Source organism: Talpa occidentalis, unplaced genomic scaffold (genome assembly GCF_014898055.3).
Source record: "Talpa occidentalis isolate TD23 unplaced genomic scaffold, MPIMG_talOcc4v2.1 talOcc4.3, whole genome shotgun sequence".
Taxonomy (NCBI): Eukaryota; Metazoa; Chordata; class Mammalia; order Eulipotyphla; family Talpidae; genus Talpa; species Talpa occidentalis.
The window spans coordinates 80217222-80231522 of NW_023603184.1; the positions used below are offsets into that span (position 1 = coordinate 80217222).

General features: G+C 38.8%; 1 long non-coding RNA gene across 2 annotated transcripts in view; it reads left to right on the forward strand.

The window, feature by feature from the left end:
- LOC119255808 (uncharacterized) overlaps positions 1–14301 on the forward strand; it is a 72190-nt gene that overhangs the window by 31269 nt on the left and 26620 nt on the right. For both annotated transcript variants that reach the window (XR_008553551.1, XR_005127544.2), the window contains 3 exons: positions 10312–10449; positions 11447–11606; positions 13479–13621. This is a non-coding gene — a long non-coding RNA (uncharacterized LOC119255808). The remainder of the gene's footprint in view (positions 1–10311; positions 10450–11446; positions 11607–13478; positions 13622–14301) is intronic.

A 14301-nucleotide genomic window follows, 5' to 3' on the forward strand; every position in this document is an offset into this window, starting at 1 on the left:
TTTATTTATTTATTGATTGATTATACATACATACATACAAGCACTGGGTACAGTCAGAAGCACGGGAGGGTGAGAGAATTCACCAGAGCCAGAGCGGGGAGCAGAGCAGGCAGAAGGACCGAAATACACTGCTGAGGGGAGCAGCGGGCGGCAGGAGAGGTCTGCGCGCCATGTGGGACCCCCCACCAGTGGCTGGGGAGCAGCCGGGGATCGAACCAGCGCTGCAGAGGCTGCAGGCAGCTTCGCAACCCAGCGCTCAACCGCTGTGCCACCGGGGAGGCCCTGCACGCCTCTTTATATGTGTGTTACTGCACCTACCAGCAACAAAGCACCAATAACCTACTTAGTCCATTGGGTCTCTCCTCCCCTTGCTCCCCCCGCCCCCAAGTAATGATGCCATTCTATAACAAACTCAGAAATTTTAAGTGGTAGAGGGCCTCCCTGGTGGCACAAGGGGTTAAGCACTGCACTATGAAGCAATCCACAGCCTCTGCAGCTTGAGTTCGATCCCCAGCTGGCCAGGGAGCTACCCACATGCGAGGCAGACCTCTCCTGTCTCGTTCTCTGCTCCCCTCAGCAGTGCGTTTCAGTCAGTCTGCCTGTTCTGTTTCCCTCTCTGGCTCTGGTGAATCCTCTCACACACACCTTCCCAGTTCCTCCCCCCGTCCCTGGCATGTCTGGCCTGTATCCCAGCTCTTGCATGCAAATAAATAATTTTTTTAAAAAAAAAAAAGAAATTGTAAGTGGTAACGATACGCCATGGTTACCGATACCATTTCCAGTTTTTCCTCAGACGTTTTCCCTTAGAGTAGTACAGTGTGAAGGATGTGGAGTTACTGCATTGGGAGTGGTGGGCTGGGGGACTACTAGCCTCATCATAATTCACTACTGGTGAGGAGCCCAGGCTATTAACTGTGGTGGTTGCCTTCAAGCAGCCTCTGAAGACTGAATTTGCGATGCTAAGAGGTATGTGTTATGTCTATTTATTTCTGAAGGGTTTTTCCACTGAGTGACTTTTCTTGTGTGTGTGGGTGAGAGGGAATGTGGTCAGTTATATATTATTTCTTTTAACATCCTACTAGACCTCAAAGAGGATTTTATTTGAAAGATGTGGAAAAAAAAAACACTTCAAACAAGAAGCCAAATGTGGCCACTAGACACTGAGGAGTTCTGAGGGCTCAGCGAGAGTATCCCTTCCATCCACATGTGGACAGCTTGCCAGAAGACATGCCAGCGCCAGATCCCGACCAGAGAAGACTAGGCAGTATTGGACAGTGACCAATCCTTGGGCTGGGGTTTTGGTAGCTCAGTCCCCAGTGGCATCTGTGCTGGCGAGGATGATATCTGGGGTGGGTGAGGGGAAGGGCCAACCTTTTCATTAGTGACCAAAGGCACCCCAGAGTTTACAAGTTTCACGAGGCCAGGAAAATATTTAATTTCTGATCATAATCATATAGCTTGCAAATTATAAGGAGTACACAATCCAGGTGAATAAATATAAGCAAAAGAGTTTAGTCATTGTCAAAAAATATGCATTAAAATGTCATGGCATTTTAAGTTTTCAGATCAAACATTTTCACTCAGTGGGTATCCTTCAACCTGCTATGATTGCTTAGAAATCACAGTTAATTACAAATTTGCTCTACTACTTGAAGCCTGATATGGCAGAAATAAAATTGTAAAAAAAATCTTTCAAAATTTTTACAGCAAAATGATTACATTTAATGTGGATATGGGTACATTTTCATCTGTTTGATATAATTGGTCTCCAGAAGTAATGGCGCATGGGGTCTGCAGAGTATTTAAAAGGGTTCAAATCTGGAATACTCAGTGGAAGAAGTAAAAGGCTATGGTATTTTAAAGGGTGCTAAGAGAGCATTACATGCATGCCTAGCAATATTTCCTAATAAAGCAAGTATCCAATGAGCCCTTTACTTTCAATGAACTCTTCGATTGCACACAGACAGATAACTTTGAAAGCAAAGAGCCAATCCTTAAGTACGTATTACTTGTTAGCTAATCTGAATGAGAAAAAGGTGAGAATTTGACCTTGTGTAAATAGTGCTGTGCAGTGCATCTTGTGATGTGTGCTTTTATGTTAAAATGCTTAAAATTGGTTTAATCTGGACAAGAACTCATTGTTTTCCAGTTGACTACACTCCTTTGGTATAATAAGAACTCGTGAGTTTGGGGAAGGGAGATGACAACTCCAGTTTCAGTTAGAGGAGTTGTAAGTGACTGCACATACCTCTCTCTGTAATAGAATTATTTCTTAGAATACTCTGAATTTTGCTTAATAACATGAAATGATTATCTCACAGTTTTTTTTTTTTTAAAGATTTATTTATTTATACATTCAAGAACTGGGGCACAGGTCAGAGGTGTGGGGAGTGAGAGGATTCACCAGAGACAAAGTGGGGAACAGAACAGGCAGACAGACTGAAATACACTGCTTGAGGAGAGCAGTGGGCGAGTCAGGAGAGGTCTGCTGTGCCATGTGGGTAGTTCTCTGGCCGGTCTGGGATCGAACTTGTGCTGCAGTGGCTGTGGCTAGCTTCACAGTGCTGTGCTTAACCCCTTGTACCACCAGGGAGGCCCCTCTCAAAGTATGTTTTATTCCTTCTATAGCCATGCTGTTTTCACATCAACAGATGAGAGTGCAGAGGTGCTGCCATCTTAGGCTACTCCTAAAAATGTTTTTAACTTTCTGGAAGGGCTATATTTATAATTTGAAGAGTCCTTCAGGGCTAGCCATTAAATGTTATTAATTAATTTAGCTGTCTATGACTTAGAATGAATTGCTCATTTTTATTTTGTTATCTTGCATTCTGAACACGTCTCTGACTATGAAGACTTTCATTTGTACTTATAACGACAGCTGTAAGGTCCATTTTATCAAGTTTTTGAAGGTAATATTTCTGTAGTATTTTCACTTTCACACCTCTTTTTTTGTTTCGCACAATATTGTGAAACATTAGTTGCAGGTATTACTTTCAATCTTGATCGATGAAGCAACTGAAGGAGCAGACTTTTGAAATGACTTGCAAGGCCACAGGCTTTGGTTAATTCCCAAGGAAAGGCTGCTTTCCACATCTCCAGAGGAACTCTCCTACAACCTTTCTGGAAAGAAAGCAGGATGTGGAGTTTTAGTCATCAATTCTCTAGCTCCATGTTCTTTCCTTGAGTTGTCTCAAGAGCGTCTTCAAGCAGTGGCAACACGTTGGCTCCACTAGGAAGGGGCTCTCTGCACCTTGTCAACCTGTTTTCGTGACATGTAACCCTAATATTTTCTAATAAGTTTTCGTTGACCCAGTGATTGAGTGAATAAATGAATGGCAACACACCAAACCTTGCCAATGGCAGCTCAGTCTCCCAGTAGAGCTCAACAATGGTGCGCCCTCTATCGGATGACGAAATGGTCACAACCTATGAGCACATCACTGTTGAAAACAAGTAACTCTTTTGGTCTGACTGTTCCTGCTCTACCGTCTTCTTTGCCCAGTTTGCAGCCTGGGTTGGTAGAGAGGCCGTCAGTTTGCCTTTCGAACAGGAGACGTCTGGAAGGACGAATCCTGTTTGGATGAGTTAAGCAGGAAGAGGCAAAATACCTCTTGGAATGGGGTAGGCATTATAGCAAAGGCATTAATGGAATTAGCATTGGTGGTATGTGTGTGTGTGTTTTATATGTGTTTTGCAGGACTTCAAGATTTCTTCTGGTGGTTTCAGCATCCTTCCCATCCAGCATGGCCTTCTTCTTTTCTGCTCTTTCCTCAAGATGACTAGCATGCTGTCCCCAAAGAACTGCCTGCCTGATTCTGCTTGGTGCAACTCTGCTGCCTGGCATTCATGAACGGTGCAATAAACAACCCTAAGCAGTGTGTTGCTCAGCATGCCGGGAGCACATTGTCAAGGCTACTGTCCCATGTTCTATACTGTGGTTCCTAGAGGAGGGCCGCAGGGACAAATTTCTCTGTGGGCTCATAACCAGGAATAATTGTGACTCTCCTGAGCAAATGGCTTGTTCTTTGTTTTAGGGACACTGCAATTCATTTAATGGATCATGTTTCTCTCTTCATGTAGCTTGTCTGAATGTTCAGATTCCAATTTATAGCCTACCTCTGGCAAGTATATAAGACTTCCTTGCAAGGGTTTTGTCTCTCTTAATTTCACTGTATTTTCCACTAGGCTCATGTTATTCACCTATATTAAATTTAGTTTATATTGTATTGGGTGCCTTTTTTAAAAAATATAAAGCAATGTATATCTTTTGTGTGAAAGGCAGGGTATAAAGAAATAAAAATAAGGACTAATGTGTTCATACAACACTTTAGGCTTTTTCTTTCCTTCGGGCCTTGGTTTCACACTTTTTCCTTTTTGGTCTGAGCAGCAATGCACCCCTATCTAGTATCGTGAGCACTTCTGGATCAGTATTTTTTTTTGGTAGGAATTTGACTTACATTAAACTTAAGGTACTGGGCCTCCCTGGTGGTGCAGTTGGTTGAGCGCCACACTGTGAAGCCGTCAGCAGCCTCTGCAGCACCGGTTTGATCCCGGCTGGCCGGCGAGGGTCCCACATGGCGCAGCAGACCTCTCCTGTCGCGTCCACTGCTCCCCTCAGCAGTGTATTTCGTCAGTCTGCCTCTTCTGTTCCCCACTCTGTCTCTGGTGAATCCTCTCACCCTCCTGCGCATCTGGCCTGTTCTTGCATAAATAACATAAATCTTTAAAAAAAATTAAGGTGCTAATAGCTTATCCTTGTAGCTGCTACTTTTTAGTGAGGTGAATTGAGAAAAATTTTAGTCTGTCTCATTTATAAGAAGAGTGATACTATTATCTTGTGTGAGGGTTGTGAGGATTACGTGAAATACTGTATGAAAATGATCTAGTATCTTATCTGAAATAGAGTAGACCTTTTGTTTAAAACAGTCTCATAAGTGGAAAATGCACTAGGCTTGAGTTTAAAATCTCTGCTTGTTAGCCTATGATGTTGGGCAAGGCATTGTACTTCTTTGGAACTGCTTATCTCATATGTAATATTAGGGATGGCTTAGAGCATCATTAGGATGCTCGTGTAGCTATTCTTGGGGTCTAAGGCCAGCCCTGAGTAGTTTGTGAGCATGTGCCCTCACTGTGTTCTCACTAGAAATGGCCTGAATATGGTTACCCAGGCATAGGGAGATCAGAGGGGAAGGGGTCCAGATCTGGAACAGGGAAATTAAAAGGCACAGGTGCCCGTTTGTATGTCCTTCACTAGGGATCATTATGATATTTGCCATGGGGAGAAGTGTCTTGTGGAATACCCTGAATTACACATGATTCAAGTCCTGAATTCAGGTGTATTTCAAAATGCATATGCCATGGATGCTGTTCTATGCAGTGAATGTTCTGTAACCTGGTTTCTTGATGAGCACATGGTGTGATTGCAGGGAAACAAGGAACTCTTACTGGTGGTCAATGCCATGTTAGCCAATGACAACATTTGGTTCTGCAATGGAGTCAATCAAAGCAAGTTTTTACATCAAAGATATGATTTCTATTTAGGAACTATTATACCCTAGAACACCCAAATGGCAAGAGGGAATCATTTATCAAGAAGATAATTTCAGAAAAAGTTTGTAGCAGATGATATAGAAGAATACACTGAAATGAAGCTATACTTATAGCAATTCATCAGGACGCAGGGGAGCTTTGTGATTAAGAGTACAGCATCATAACTTAGTCAAGTTATTTTATCTCTCAAAGCCTCAGTTTCTTCATATCTCAGAGGGATATTGATACCTTATATGTTGTTCTAAAAAGAGAGTGTAAGTGCTGAGATATATTAGTCTTTGGTAACTATTATTATGGAAACTAATGATAATATTACAAACTTAAAATTCATACTGAACTTCAAAGTTTTGCTACCTGTAATTTAAAAAAACTGTGCAGACTGAAAGACTAAATGTTAAGAAAAAAAATTAGATTATCAAATGGAGTAATACATTTTTGAATCAATGTACCATGTCCACTAGTTTTTATGTTATCATTTTATCCCTGAGGTCCTACTTTAAAAAAGTAACCAACTATTTTTGCTTTTGATTGATTCCATTTTGTGTATATGAGATAGATGATAAAATAAAGACACCGGTTTTCATAAACCATCCTTATACTCCATTGTCCCATTTAATTAATTTTTTTTTTTTTTTACTACTTTTGAAGTGTCTGTGTCCTGTCTTTGTGTGGGGTAAATGTAAATTTGATCATCTTGTTCAAAGAAAACCTTATGATGTGCATCCTGAAAAACCTTTCTTTTGTCATTAACTTTTTAAAAATGGTGGAAAAAAAACCCTAGCCTGAGTAAAATGTTAAAGAAATTAACACTAAATAAAGTGAATGTTAAGATACCATGGCACTAATGCCACAAAACAGAGAAACCGCTGAAAGCTGGTTGGGTTTGGGTTCAAGTATTTTTGTCACAATGAGTTTCAACTTTGGCTTAGCCCACTGAAAATTCAGTGAAATTTTGAGAGTCTAAATGGTAACAATATTTGGTAGTTACAGCCTAAAAGCCGAGCACCTGGGAGTGGTGGTTTCTTGTTTCATTGTTTGAATCTTTCAGAAGAGAAGTGAAATTCTATAATTTGAGTTTCATTGACTTATTTAGTTTTGCCCTTGTGTTTTCATGTGTAATTTCTCCTATGTCAAGTCATATGTAAGTCTAGTGGAGTAAAAAACTTTACAGATAGCTTTGCAGGCAGTATTTTCCTAAGAAAAGATTAGGACTGACATCTAGGATCCTGGCTTCCAAACACTTAAAAATTCGTATATTCCTAATTCAGTTTTTAAAAGAGAAAGCATATTTATTTATTTATTATTGAATGAATGTGCTAGTTATAAAAAGCAGTCTTACTTCATTTTTTTATGTAAGAATTTTTAAATTATAGAAAAAAACAGACAAAATTTGCCATCGTAAATATTTTGCTGGACAGTTTCATAATATTAAATACATTCTCATTGTTGTGTGACAGAACTTCAGAATTTTTTCATATTGCAACATCAAAGCTCCATATCCATTAAACAATTACTCCCCATTTTTTCCTCCCTCCGGACTCTGCTCAATTCAGCTCTTAAGTGGTATTTACATATGTATATCACTATATAAGTAGTGATTATAATTTGATGAGACCAGAAGTCATTTTAGATGGTTTGCAAACTATAAGATGCTGAGTACTTACTTAGAAGCTTGTACTTGTGGCAGGAATGAATGAGTGTTCATAGTTACAGTTTTTATTAGTTGAACTATTTGAAGCTACTTAATGATATGCCTGAAGTACAGAATGTCCTCACTTAACATTGTTGATGTCAATGGGTTCTTGGAAACTGACTTTAAGTGAAACTGCATGTAACAAAAGCAGGTCCTTGAAAAATGTTGAGGTCGGGCCATTGGTCAGGATTCTTTTTTTCTCACAAATGTAATAGCAAATTCACATTGTATATGAAAGGTAGGTATCACTCATGGTTTTGAGTAGTAAGACTTATCGTTAAAATCAAAACCAGAAACAGAACAAGGCAGAAAATGCAGATAACAGAGGGTGACTTCCGCAGCATACGTATAATTGAGAAAACTTGTGGAATTATTCTCCATTGAGATCTTTATAAAGGCAAATAATTCACTTTGATATTGTGATTCTGTAGCTACTGGTACTTTGAACAATTCCAGGAAAGGTGAAAGTTGGGCATAGGAAATCTGGTGTGACTACAGTACAAGGCAAAATCCACAACGAGGAGATCTTGCAATGTGGATAGTGATGTCTCAGAGCTTTCATTTGCTTAAGTGAAAGCAAATGCTTAGGGTCTGTCTTGGGAAATGAATATTATAGAAGATGTGTGATTGCAGAGAAAGTGAGGTCCAGTCACCATTGTGCAATTCTCCTCTACTGATTTAAAAATTAAGATGAGATGTCACCTTAATGGCTACCTCCCACCAGCATCTTCAGAGCTACTGTACACTAAAAAGATCACTGACATGATGATGATGATGGTGGTGGTGGTGGTGGTATTGATGTGATGATGAGGACAATAGTGATCACCAAACCCATACTTCCATCATGTCTTCCCCCTAATATGTCCTCAAATTGGGAAACTCCAAGTTTCACTCTGTAAGCCTTCATGGGGTTAAATTCCTAGCCCTCATGACCCAGAGTTGCACAAGATTTGGTTCTAGTGGGTTTCAAGTACATTTTACTTGCAGTAGGTTTTTATGTGTCAATCCAGCAACTTAATTATCATTTATAAACCTGTTTCCTTGCTGAGAATGTATTTTGAGTCCAAAACAAATAAATTAAAAATTTTAAGGAAATGACCCTTTTTAAGTAGGAAATTGTTTCAATTTGTTCTTGTAATTCTATATCAGCATTTAATAAAATATTTTAATTCAGTTTTGGAATGAGAACTATAGCTTAATAATAATGGTGGAGAACAGTAAGGTAGCTAAAAAATGAATTATATTGCATATATTTAGTTCTTGATACATATTATAGAATTAATTAAATACAAACTCATTTATATTTAGTTATTTTACTTTGAAATACAGAGGAAGAGTTTTTAGACTTCAGTTGAATTTTATAATCGTGCTTTTCTTATTTTGATATTAACATTAATTTTCAATCCTCTGAACTCACATATTTTGCCTACTCTGGGCATATTCTGAGTGGTGAAGGGAGTTAGCCTAAGATTAAATATTTATTTCCAGCCATCTACAAAGTAGTTGATTCAAGCACAGATAATCAAGTACAGATGGTGATAGTATTACTTAGGTTGTGAAGGGTTCTAGAAAATATGATGGAAAAATATGATGGAATAAGCAGTTATAGTGAACTACTTAACTAAATCTGGGCTACCAATATGCTCCTGAGAGTTTTTTTTTAAGGTCCTTCTTATGGAGTATATAGGGGTAACCCCAGTATTAATTATAGCATTGACATATGAAGGAAAACTGTATGTTACATCTCTTAGTTCATTCATTAGTTGACCAATCAGCCAACTTGGCCTGGGTTATTTTTCATTCTTGCAGTCACATCTGAGTCTCTTTTGGTTGATGGGGACAGCCTTCCATTTCCTGGCAATAAAATATAGGTAGTGCTACTCTTTTAAAAGGACCTACACTGGAGTTAATATGTTGAGCAGTTATCTTAGACTAGAATTGTCATCTACAACTTGGGGACATTGAGCAATGTAAAAAAGGTCCAGTGAGCCGAGAATAATGGCATAAGACTAGAACTTTAAAGACCTTGTGGATAGGCTCAAGGACTTTACACTGATTTTATCCAAATTCACCAATAATTGAATGTTTTCCATGTGCCACATGCTGTATGTATCACCTTATTTAATTTTTACAAAACCTTATAAAGTAAGTCTTCTGATAAATCCCATTTTGAGATTAAAAACCTGGAGACACAGAAGTTAAATCATGTTCCTCAAGTTTATGCAGATGGTAGAATAGGCTTGGAGTTCACCCAAAGATTGTCAGAAACCAACACAAATATGTCATTTGTTGTGCTAGAACTTGCTTTGATGGTTGTGGGGATTTGAGTCACAGTGACGATTCTTTGGGTAACATTTTGCCCAGCGCTTGCCAATTAAATTTGAAATTCTGTATTTCTCTTTTGTTCTGCTTCCATGTTGCTTCCCTCACCCCCCTAGTTATTTTCTTCCCTCTTCTCAAATCACTCTCAGTTTGGAAGCAAAGACTCTGTTTCCTGCCCATCCTCTCCACTGGAAAACCCAGATTAATTAGGGCAGAGGAGACAAAAAAAAATATGGTGAGTAGTCAGTTATACTTTCCATACTCCTCAACCTAGCTATCAGGATGAATTTAGATTAAGCATACTCAAGGATGTCCATGAGTAATAACTATAAGCTTTGGGCCTCCCTGGTGGTGCAAGGGATTAAGCACTGCAGTATGAAGCAATCCACAGCCTCTGCAGCATGAGTTCGATCCCTGGCCAGCCAGGGAGCAACCCACATGGTGCAGCAGACCTCTCCTGACTTGCCTCCTGACTTGCCAGCTGCTCCCCTCAGGAGTGTACTTCAGTCAACCTGCCTGTTCTGTTCCCCACTCTGTCTCTGGTGAATCCTCTCATCCCTCACATCTCTGGCCTATACCCCAGCTCTTGTCTGCATAAATAAATAAATCTTTTAAAAAAATAACTATAAGCTTTGTCATAGATAACTGTATTGGGTGTGTTTAAATGTACAACTCTGTTTTTCTATTATTATGTGATATTTCATGTTGACTTGTCAAACTGAAAAATACCCATATTGATTTTGCAGAAAGCTTCACATGTGAGATAAATGCACTCAAAGACTCCTTACAAGTAGCTCTTCGGAGCTTCAGATGTGAAATGGATCATTCCTCAGTCTGTAATAGACCCTTCTGTGAAGCTCTTCAATCAAACCCGAGAATTCAAGGTGAAATCGAGGGGAGGATGGGAAACCCCTACAGGGGAATTTGAGTGAACTAGCTGAGAAAGGAGCTTGGGGTATTTGCTACCTCCTTTTCCAGCTCTAATCTTGAGCATTGGAAGGCTGTCAATCAATGTGTGACCTTACATGCTGTATGTGTGTAATACCTGGGTGCAAACAGACAAGCTCTAGCGGGAGTGTCACATGTACCCTTGATTTCTTTTCAGTTGTCATTTTCCTGACAACCTTCAGGTTATTTTTAGAGTGGCTATTTTATACAAATTTATTATTAGTGTTTCTCTTTCCACCAGAAGATTGTTTGGATTGTTATATTTAATAAGCATTTTTTTTTCTCTTTTGAGAAAAGGATAAATAAACTTTTATAAAAGTTAGAAAGAATTGCCACATTGTGTTAAGTAGTGATCTTGTTAAGTATACCTTATTTAGGAATCATGTTTGTAGATCATGTAATAAGTTTTAATTAGTTTGTTCCCAGTAAAACAATATGATGGAGTTACCCCTAGCAAGGAAACACTATTATTTTGAAACTAGTTTTATGTCATTTTTTATTTCTTTGGAGGCACATTTCCAGTTGGACATTTCTAGCTTAATTTAAAAAAATCTAGAAATTTTAATGGATTATTTAGTTTGGGGAACAACGAATCCTGACACTAAACTAAGTAATAAAAAGTATGCTTTGGAATTTATCCTTGAATATAAAATAGATTTGATCATAGTTTTTGATGCTATGAAATGATTGCTATCTGCTAACTATATCAGTTTTCCTGAATCATGGGGACTGTGTTGTTTGTAAAGCCTGCATATTAGTATAATCTTAAGAACCTATTAATTGCCCTGGAGGTTTACATATTTGTTCTGTGCATGTGACTTAAGATCATAGGAGCTTATACAACATAATTTTAGAGATGGAGAAAATGACTATTGTAATACTTTCTCCTCTCAGTTTCCTCTACAGCAATGCCCTTACACCTTTCTTTTTCAGGCGTTTTGTAGCATCCTAAACAGAAGGATATTGAAGGGAGCTGATTCTGCTTTGATCCTTGTGCTTGTTGTCAAAGCGCTTGGGATTGAAGAGACTGTTGGCTACAATTGACTGTGACAATTAGGAGATGATCAGAGCCCTAGAGTGGAGCACTTAAAGGGTAATTTACATGTCAGTTTGTCGAATAAAAAAAAAAGATATTCAGCTAAGATTTTTTTTCCCCCTCAGAGCCTTGTAAACTGCAATTTGTGCTCTGGTAAGAAAAACCTGGCAGAGGAGTTAGGATAGCCATTACCATTTGAAAAGAAGCAATCATAAGGCCGCTGCTGAGCCCTTTGTCCACTAAAAATGCTGATTTGCAGGCAGTGAGTGAAAAAGTGGAACCATCACTAAATAAAACCTTGAGCTAGGTGACTAGCCCCCCTCCCACCTTTGGTGGCTTTTTACTGTTGGTTAAAGGTGTTTTTTCTTTCTTCTAAATAATATATCTTAAATCCTGCACTGACTGTCATTGTAATATTGTTATTGGTCATGAATGTCCTTTCCTATAAAAATAATAAAAGGATGCAGAGAAAGTGGTAGGTGGAACACAAGTCAACAGCTGGCTATCAGTTGTATCTTAATCTTTTGCCTTTTGTACACATCACAATTTTCCCCTAGTCATCCTTTGCACTATGCTTTCTTTCCCTACTGTATCAGTGTGTTGCTAGGTTATCCCACTTTTATTTACACTCTGATTTTAAAGTGGGAACTGCATTTCTATCCTTCACTTATTTAGCCTATTAGGGCGGACTTGGCTAAAGAATAATGTAGTTTCAGTTCATGATTTCTTGTTCACATGTGGTCATTTCTATACTTTTCTATTAAGCGATCCATATATACATGTTAAAAAAAATAGCTAGAAAACTAAACAAAGGTCATTGCCGGTAAATATATGGTGACAACAGTTATACATCCATTTAATTGTGAAATAGAATCAGAAAGTAAGTTGTTTAAAAAGAATGAAGTTCCGCATCTCCCCCATCTTGGAAAATCACTACTACTACTGTATAGTTGCAAGATTTTCATTTGGATAATTATCTGAAAAAATAGTTAATGTATCAACACAAGCATGCTGTCCAGACATAATTCAGTTTGGTGTGTCTATTTAATTGAGAGATACTTATTAACTTTCAGTGGCAGATACATTTTACAAACCAGTTTTGCCTACTTGGCTGCAGTGGAGAGCAGAGAGGCAGTAGAGAGTTAGAAATGAGTTTGTTTTTAATCCTAAAACATCAGCCTTTATTGAGTAGAGCGGAGAGCATGCTTGGCCTTCAAGAGCCAGAGGCTCCAATACCCCGTGGCTGCTCCCCCTCTTTTTCACCTGGACACTTTACATTGGGTTTTAAGGCTCCCCTGCCATCAAAGACATTTACTGTTTCCAAATTAAGAGCTTCATTGGTCTTCATTTACTTCTCATATATTAACAACAATAACTTTCCCCTCAGGAATCTTATGAAAGGAGCTGTGCTTGAATTTGGGGGTTTCTGAGAATTGCCATAGTGAATATGGAGACAGGTTGAGGAAAAGTGACTCACAGATAGTGCTGCGCCCTTTGCTTTGCAGGAAGGCTCTGAGCAGCTGTATGAAGTTTTTCTTCAACTCTAGTTTTCCTCTTGTGCATGCCCCCCTTGCAAAGAATACACATGCAAGAAAAAAATTAAAAATGAGTAAGTTAATAGGTTATTAAGTGCAAAGAGGACAATCAGAGAGGGAGTCAGGGACAGTGTGGCCATCCTTAGTGGTGTTTGGTAGAATGCAGCAATGGTAAGTCTGTATCAAAAATGAGGCACAGCAGGAGGTGTTGGTCTCCCAGGTAATGGGCAAATGGTGAACAGATGAGCCATCCTACTATTGATTTAAGCATTTTGTTCCAGCCAGTCACAATTAAGTTTGATTTGTTTTTACTTTCCTCTTATAGGTTTGCATTTAAAACACTCTTGGAGCACCAATTGTGTAAAAGTCTGGTAACTGCACATTTTCTTTTTAGGGAGGTAATGTGTGAATGAATGAAAAGGCAGGGATTATTTTCCATTCTAAGCAGGATTGTCAGCACATTTCTACTTGACTGAAATTGTTTTGGAAGGTGAGCTGGAACAAGAATCTTGCAGCTAAAATGAAGTGACTCTGCATGTGAGTTTTGAATGTTTTTCTTCATCAAAAAATTCTGCAGTATAGTTTTGGGACATACAAATTGATTTAAATTTTATTTATAAGAATATTTGGGTGAATCATATGAAAACATTTTAAAGTATGCACATTTGACTCAACATGTAATCAGGAGTCTTGAAAGCTCATTTGGAATTATTTGAATTGAGTTTTTCCTGTTACCATCGCAGTATTTTTTTCAATATACAAATTACCATGTTGTGACAAAATAACTAAAATGCTTTGAAAAGTTTTTAGAAACCTGCCGAAAGAAAAAAAATGCAAATTAATAGTTAATTCACATGTCAATTGATTGAAATGTTGTTGCCACTGAAAGCCCTAGAACCTTTAGTACAACATTCTAGAACACTTACCATCTTACTTTAATGAGCAATGCTTTCTTTGTATTTGTTTGGAGGTGGCAGAGGGGTCAACAAATTTAACAAAGTAAAAATAGGGTGTTCCCAGTTAAATTTCAATTTCAGAAACAATTGAAACCCAGAGACCCCTCCCTGCCTCGGTACACTGGTGTGTGGCCCCAGAGCACTGCTTGTGGGCAGCACTAGCAGGAGCAGTGGATTGACATTTTATAGCCCACCACCCCTTGGCGGTGCTGCAGCTGCAGGCAGTAGAGGGGCCATGGATTTGGGGCCTGGATCGTAACA